This window comes from Dermochelys coriacea, chromosome 22 (genome assembly GCF_009764565.3).
Source record: "Dermochelys coriacea isolate rDerCor1 chromosome 22, rDerCor1.pri.v4, whole genome shotgun sequence".
In the NCBI taxonomy this organism is placed as follows: domain Eukaryota; kingdom Metazoa; phylum Chordata; order Testudines; family Dermochelyidae; genus Dermochelys; species Dermochelys coriacea.
Window position 1 is genome coordinate 12,412,580 of NC_050089.1, and position 7,985 is coordinate 12,420,564.

Here is a 7,985-nt window from a genome sequence, read left to right on the forward strand (position 1 = left end):
AACGCTGCCCCCACCCAAATGCAAAAACCCCCTTGGACCCAGGAAGGAGCACTTGGGAATTCCTCCCTGTGGGGTATCTTCCGGGGAAGGGCTGAGAAGAAAACAAAGGAAATTAGCTGTTGCCACCAGCTAATCAAACAGCATATGCACAAATCTCTTAGGACACTGCTACTCTGAAACCAATCCAAATCCTGCTCTTAAAAAAGGTAAATTTTACTAAAATCAAAAAGGAAGAAAATACATCTGGAACGTAGGCTTTTGCTAGATTTTAAAAGGGCAATTCCAAAAATTAAACACCCAAAATAGCTTCTTGGGGGTTCATCTTAAAGGTTACAAGCAAACAAAAGCAGCTGGGGTTAGCACAGAGGAGTCCACAAGCCTTAAAAAATAAACAGAAATAAACCTAATTGCATCTTTCTAAACATTCCTAATTTTCTTACATTCCTGCTGCCCCATCTCTTCAGCCTAGAAAGAGCAACCACAGACACAAAGGGAAAGCTTCCTTCCCATTGGCTCCTTTGGTCAGGTGTCCTTTTCTTTACCTGGGGGACTTTTTTAACCCTTTACAGGTAAAGCAAGCAGAGAACAGATACCAACAGGGATTTTACAGCTAACTGGCTGGCTGGGTGTCCATCAAAGGGAGATGCCCCCTGACCCTTTATTTATCACACCCCCGCACAGGTCTCTGTACAGGACTGGGAGCTATTATGTTCAAGTCCCTTCTGGGAGGAAGGTGTGGTGAGAAAGTGCCACCTTTGTCCCGTTTGTCTTAACTGTTTCTCTTTCTTTGTGGGAGCCTCCCTCAAGGTCTCGTTGCCTTCCTCTGAGCTGGAGCCTGCTCACCGAAGGGCTAACTGAAAGGTCCACCAGGTTCGCCACATTGTAGCCCGGGCTTTTTTGTGAGTCTCTGAGGAAGGAGGACTTGTATCGCTTGCCCCAGGGACGAAATAGGTGCACTGGGTGGGTGAGTGGCTGTGCGGCTTTGTTCACTGAAACAGGGCTATTTGGGATGATGAATGTAGCACACCTGGCTCTGCGTGACTGCCCCTGTCTGGTTCTGACATACTGCATGGAGAACATCGGGAGAAAGCTGGAGCCCCCATCCATAAGGCTGGGAAAGGAGAGAGGGGAGACTGTTCCATCTCTGCTGCTGTTTCTTTACATGCACCCATGCATCATGGAGAAGCGAGCAGAAAAACACTGACTTCCAGGATCCATTCCCTTATCAGTGACATGACCACTCCAAACATCCCCTGGCCCTGCCATGAGCACATGACCTACACCAACTGGTGAGGGACTTTTCCTGATTAATATGAAACTAGCAAGTGCCTGATGTGCAAGGGGAACTGGCATCACAGTAGAACTCCCCATTAAAAAGAAAGCAAGCAAGAAAGAATGCATTGGAGGGAGGACAGAAGTGCAGAGAAGACACGGTTCTGGATATTTTCCTTTGAAGTCCAATATCTGGTTACAATAACCCTGTGGATGGGATGAAATGGGCTCCTGAATGTGGTGGGCCCATTGCCCACAGTCAGATTAAATTTCTCTGACGGGCAGCCTTGAGGGACATTACAATAACTCCTGCCAGTAACCGGTCCCTATGCAGACTTGCAACACCACAGGTTGTCCGATTCCTTTCCAGGGCACGTAGCCAAGTCTCATCCCGCTCCGTGGGATGCAGCATGAATTAGGGTAGTATGGCACGTGCTGCGGGCAAAGCCAGAGTAACAGCTCTGCTCTCATACAAACAGGAATGAACTCAGGGAAGCCCTGTGGCTGGGGTTATAGATACTAAGGTCAGAAGGGACCATTCTGATCATCTAGTCTGACCTCCTGCACAACGCAGGCCACAGAATCTCACCCACCCACTCCTACGAAAAACCTCACCTATGTCTGAGCTATTGAAGTCCTCAAATCGTGGTTTATACCGGAGGACGAAGCAGATGATCACACTGATCTTTTCGGACCTTATAACCTATGAATCCAGGAGTGGAAATGCAGAGCAAGTTGAATGGCAGTTCAGCCAAACCCTCTCTTCATTGCCGCAGGTTGGGTGGCTGTGACCAAATGGGACTGCACGCTCTGCTCTTCTGCTTGGAGTTCTTTGAGTCTTTTTTGGGAGTGTGTAAAGGTGTACCATGCCTGGGAGCATCAGAGACTCAACCCTGCTCTGAACAGGTCCATCAATGGCTATTAGCCAGGATGGGCAGGGGTATTGTCCTAGCCTCTGTTTTCCAGAAGCTGGGAATGGGCGACAGGGGATGGATCACTTGATGATTCCCTGTTCTGTTCATTCCCCCTGGGGCACCTGGCATTGGCCATTGTCGGAAGACAGGATACTGGGCTAGATGGACCTTTGGTCTGACCCAGTAGGGACATTCCTATATTCTTAATAGAGTCTGGACTCTGTCCAGCATGTATAAACTTCCCCCTGCCTAGGGATTGGCTTTATCACTCATTCAAATGACAGCTGAGATTGCAACTTTGTGCATGGTATTCCCACTTCCTCCACCCCCTTTCCTTCATCCTCCTGCTACATCCCACCATATCCCTAGATTGTGAGCACTGAGATACAAGGGCTGCCCGTGTTTTGCTTGTTTGTGTAGTGACTCCCAGATTCACAGATTCCCAGGCCAGAAAGGACCATTGAAATCATCTAGTTTGACCCCCCACATGACACAGGCCATAGGACTTCCCCAGCTACCTGGCACAGCAGAGATCTGATCTTTAACTGGGGGCCCTGGGCACTAGTGTAATGTCAATAGTTATAGTAATAACAGCAATCAAACATACTTCAGCCTAAGCTTTCTTCACAAGTTTGGCTTCTGCTAGGATTTCTCAGCAGGACCTCCTCCAGGCCAAGCCTGAGTTCCCTCTTCCTATGAATTAGACTATCCAACCTCTCTCAAATATCTGGTTGGCGTTAACAAGAAATACCTACCATTGCAACTTAGCAGCAATTACCCTGCATCTGCAGGTAAGGTGTGAAGATCCTGACAGCCAGATGGCTCAGTCGAGTAGCCCTGTATCTCAAGGAAGGGTCTAAGCATCTGTCCACGTGTTACGGTGCCTGAACTAGTGCACTGAAAGCCCTTACGGGTGGATTTGCTTTGGAGACCAGCCCAGCTAAACATGAAATTAGCACACTGTTAGAATGTGCACTACCAAATGGGTCTGACCAACATGCAGCTAGGGAATTCTTAGCACAAGTCACTAGCTCTGCAAATGAAAACTCTCCAGGGCCTATTTTAATGGCAAAGCTACATTGCCTGGAGATAGAGCTTCTCTTAAAAAAAAAAAATAAAAAGACCTTAGTCCTTTGAAACAATTCACCTGGGGATGGAGACAGCAAAAAGCTTGAGGTGGAGATGGTACAAAAGAGCCTGTCACTTCTAGGCCACTGGTGAAAATTCACCCTAGGCTGCCATCATGCAGCCGCCTGTTGGATTGCATGAGATGAGTAGCTAGGGCCTCAGCCCAGTGGCTAGCAGGACATGGCAGAGAATGGCATGGGCCCAAGGAGTTTCCCTTGATGGGTGTCTCAGCAGAGGGGCCAAGGATGGGATGGACCTGGAATATGAATAACCCTCTCACACCTACAGGTAGTGAGTGACTCCAAGGCAGGACGGAGAGAGCTGACTGATAGCTCCTCCTGCAGAGCTCCAGTCCGGCACCTATCACTAGCATGCATTTGCTTTAAACAAAGGAGAAGAGCCACTGAAAACGGCTGCTGTGTAACATTATAACACAGAATACCCTTGGCACCTTCCCTGTCTGAGTTTAAAACCCCCAGGAACACCAAGGTTCAGCAGAGACACTTTGCAGACCCTGAGCCTTGTGGTAACTGGGTGGGGTGGAGGGGGGGGTAAAGACGGCTGCTTGTACAAAGGTGATGGGAGCCCCATTCATTCCAGTTCATTGTATTTCTTTTCCGCCATCAGATCTGCAAGCAGGGTCAGCACTTACAGTGCCTTTCCAAGCCTCCATCTCAAACGCTTACCAAGCTCTGATTAGCCCTTATCCTAGCACAGAGCATATCCTGCTGGTCCCTTTATTTCATATATAGATAGACAGATTTTTTTTAAGCCAAAGATCTGTAATTTTCTCTCTGAAACAGCTGCCTTTAGAGAAAGCTTTTCATGCAGGAGCAAAAAATAGACACAGAGGAGCCCAGACGATACCATGCTATGTGTAGGGATCAGAAAAAAGGGCCCCAAATTAAAGGACAGAGTGATAAAGAGTGCTACATTAAAGATTCCACATCTCAGCTGGCAAACAGAGGTGGTTGATCTCGTTTGCTTTTCTATCATTGTGTTCCCACTCTCTATATTCTTTTTGGAGGATTGGAGCCAAGGTTAAATCTGCGACGAACATACAGAGCCATCTTCCTCGTGGTGAATAGAATCCCTGAAATGCTGCCGGGGAAGAAAACACTTCCTCCAGCCCCTCCACCCCAAAAATACTCCCTCCTCATTCAGGCTCGAGCAACATCATTTTCACAACAGTACTAATTACATTAATGATTCTCCTCCGAATAAAACTCATTAAGCTGGAATTTATAGTTCATTAATTCAGAGCCAGAGCATTAGCTACTTCTCTGGTACAATAGGATGGGCCAGGTATAGTGCTCATGTGAACGTTCCCAGGGCCATGCACCTACTGAAGTGCAAACCGAGTCGATTCTTGTCTTTGCAAGGCTCCTGGCAGATGCTGTGCCTGGAAGGAACTGCTGCTGTGAACCTCCAAAGGATGAGAGAGATGGATGCTGCTACAGGCTTGGAGTGAGATGTGTTATGTTGCAAGGAAGATTGTAGGTGATTGTCATGTTAATCCCATGAGGGAAGTGTGTGCGGATGGGCTTCTGGCTAGGATGGGTTTGCCTGAATTGGACAGGCCATAAAAATATAATAGTGGAAAGATGGACTTGAGGTTTAGGTATGGGACTGGCACTCAGATCTGGCTCTGCCTCAGACTCCCTGCATGACCTGGGGCAATTCACTCCATCTCTCGGTCCCTCCATGTGTGGAACTGGGGGAATAAGCCCCTTCTCTAAGTTTGGTGGATCCATTGACCACTGAGTCTAATTGTCTTATGCATGGGCACTGTCCTGATCCTGTTATTCAGTGGAAGAGTTGTGATGGGTATTTGGGTGAGGGGACCTAGGCCAAGCAGGTCACTGGATAGCATGGACTCCTGGAGTTTCTGCTCCTCCATGGTCCCACTGAGCTGCCTTGCATACAGAGAGCTCCCTTTACATGCCGTGCCAACGTTGTCCACCCCATTACAATTATAGAGAGTGGCCTTCACTGGGGGAAGCACTTTGCTTTAAAAGCAAGTGATGAGTGGAAGCTGAGAGGAGTCTGGAGGCAGCAACTGTCCATCACAGCCGACATGCCTGTCTGAGGCCTCTAGCCACGCCTCCCGGGTTTGGGGGTGTCAGAGCGCTGTCAGCACTGGGAGATGGAAGCGACAGGCGTGCTGACCTGTTAATGGATGTGGCCCATGGCGAGAATCCATTTCCTGAGCGTGGCACCTCCTGAGCACCACACAGGTTTCCCTTGTGCTCCCTAATTACAGTAATTAGGGAGTCACGCTGAGTGATGTTGGACAGGAGTCCGATGGAAGATTTAACAGATGTAGGCGTTCTTGTCTAAGCTGTCTCGGGCTGTGGATTGTGAAGATTGGAGCAAGGGCTCTGCAGCACGGGGTCACGTCACCTGTCATGACTTCCGCACATCGGCCCTGTCATGGAGACAGTCATGGGGCCCGCTAGGCCAGAGCAGGGAGGGATCAGGTGCCAGAGGTCTCTCCATCTTCCAAGAGCTCTGCATCTCTGCTTGTCCAAGAGGCAGAGGAACACTCTGAATGGGTGGGAGGGAAGGGTCAGTGTGTCTTATGTTCCCTGGTGCCAGGAAAATGGGGATACATTTAGCTGCCACACAGAATTACATCATGCCCAGCCCCAAAATGCAGTGCTGCATGCAAGGTACAAAGGGCGAGGAGCACAGGAGACCCTGATCCTGCATAAATGAGATGATGTTCTGCACCCACCAAGCTACCCTGGCTTAGCAGAAGGAGGCCAGAGGGAGCGCGTAAGCTAAGCATTTCATTAGCATGATGAGGCTGGCCCAATCTTCTTCACCTCCCACACCATCCCTTGTGCCACCATCCCTAACCTCACGCCTATCCCCATCCCTTTCTCCTGCTGTCTCTGGAATTCGCATGGCATCACTAAAATGATCACAGCTACCCCTTGACCTCTTCCTATCTTGCTCCCTCCAGCTCCTGGCCCTCACAGAGACCTGGGTCCCTTCGTTTGACGCTGCCCTCTCTTACAGAGGCCACATCTTCTCTCACACCCTCCCCCATGAATCAAACCATAGAATCACACAAATTAGAGACTGATAAGTCCTGTCTAGTGTATCCCTTGGGGGCCAATGCAGGATCACTCCCTGCAGTACAGTCACTGGTCCTTTACCTGGGTTAATTCTGAATGCTCCCAATGACTGGACTTGTGTTGCTTGCCTTGGGAGAACACTCCACAGCTTGACATGTGTGGTTAATGGATTGTATGCTGTCCTAGGGAAAGATCCTCAGCTGGTATCAAGCCATGTAACTCCACCAACTCCCCTTTACACCAGCTGAGGATTAGTGACTCCCAGAGTTTAAAACAGGACCCTTTGCCTGGGGAGAGAAGGTGGAAGATAGTTCAGTTGGGGGAGAAGGTGTATACAATCTTCAGATGGAATTTACTATTTAATTTCATCCCATTATCCTTCCTTATAGCCTTTCCCCTCATGAATCTATATATTTCTCCTCCCTCTCGGCAGTTTTAGCATTTGAAATATTCACAGTGGTTCATTTTCTGAGCTTGTCTTTCCTTTTCCCCATCATCCGAACTAGTCAATTAAAGCAATTCCACATATTTAAACTGGGGTTTCCAAGCTACCCAATGGGTTTGAAGCTCTATGGCCCATTAATTCAGGGTGCCCATTTCCGTAGATGGCTTGGAGGATCTCGGCCTCAGTTGTTCCTCACTGTTTCTTTGTGAGTCTGACTTTAGCCCCAGCAGCTAACTTCAATGTCATGTGCAATCTCTGCATCCTAACTTTTTGCTCACATTATGAATAAAACCACCGGTCATCTGCTCCATTGGTAGCTCCTTCCCACCTGGAGATGTTCCAGTATATTGTCAAAATGCTGGCCACTTTCCTGTTTCCCAGGCAGGTATCTATTTACCCGACCACCTGTGTCACTCTCAATCCCGGGCCTTATCGCCTTAGCTAACAATCTCCACTGTGGAACTCAAGAAATTATAATGTGGCCTCAGCATTTGAAGCTCCGGCAGGAGGTAGCTGAGCAGATGATCACGTCCTGATAAGTCCATGTTGGCATCCCCAATTAAATGATTCCTTTCACAGTGTTCACTTTCTAAATCCCACAAAATCGTTTCTAATACCCTTCCCCACGTATTGATGTTAAATGGGCTGGACTGTAATTGCCTGCTGTATCTCATGGTCTACTGATAAATGCTGGCGTGATGTTGGTCATTTTCCAGTTCCTGGGTCTTGAAAAACAGAAAACATCTACAAAACTGTCATGTAAGTCATCATTAATTCCTCCCCCCTCCCCCGTTTCCTTTTACATTAATGGGTGGTATCTAGGATTGGTACAATCAGGGCTTTTTAAAATTATTTCTGTGGTTATCCTCACACTAAGAGCCAGAATATGCATCTACGAGTGAAAATCTGGAATAACTACATTGTTTTATGTGGAGTTACTCTGGATTGATACCAGCGTACCTGAGTTCAGAATTTCATGCTACATTTGGGAGGAAATTTTGTTCGATCAAAGGGCTAGCCTGTCTCATTTATGCCATCCCTCTATGCACCCTGGGACTGCCAGTGTGCAAAGTGATCTGAACATGCAATGTACTCAATCAGTGTCAGGAAGAGGTAGAATAGAGATGGCTATTCCAGTTGTAT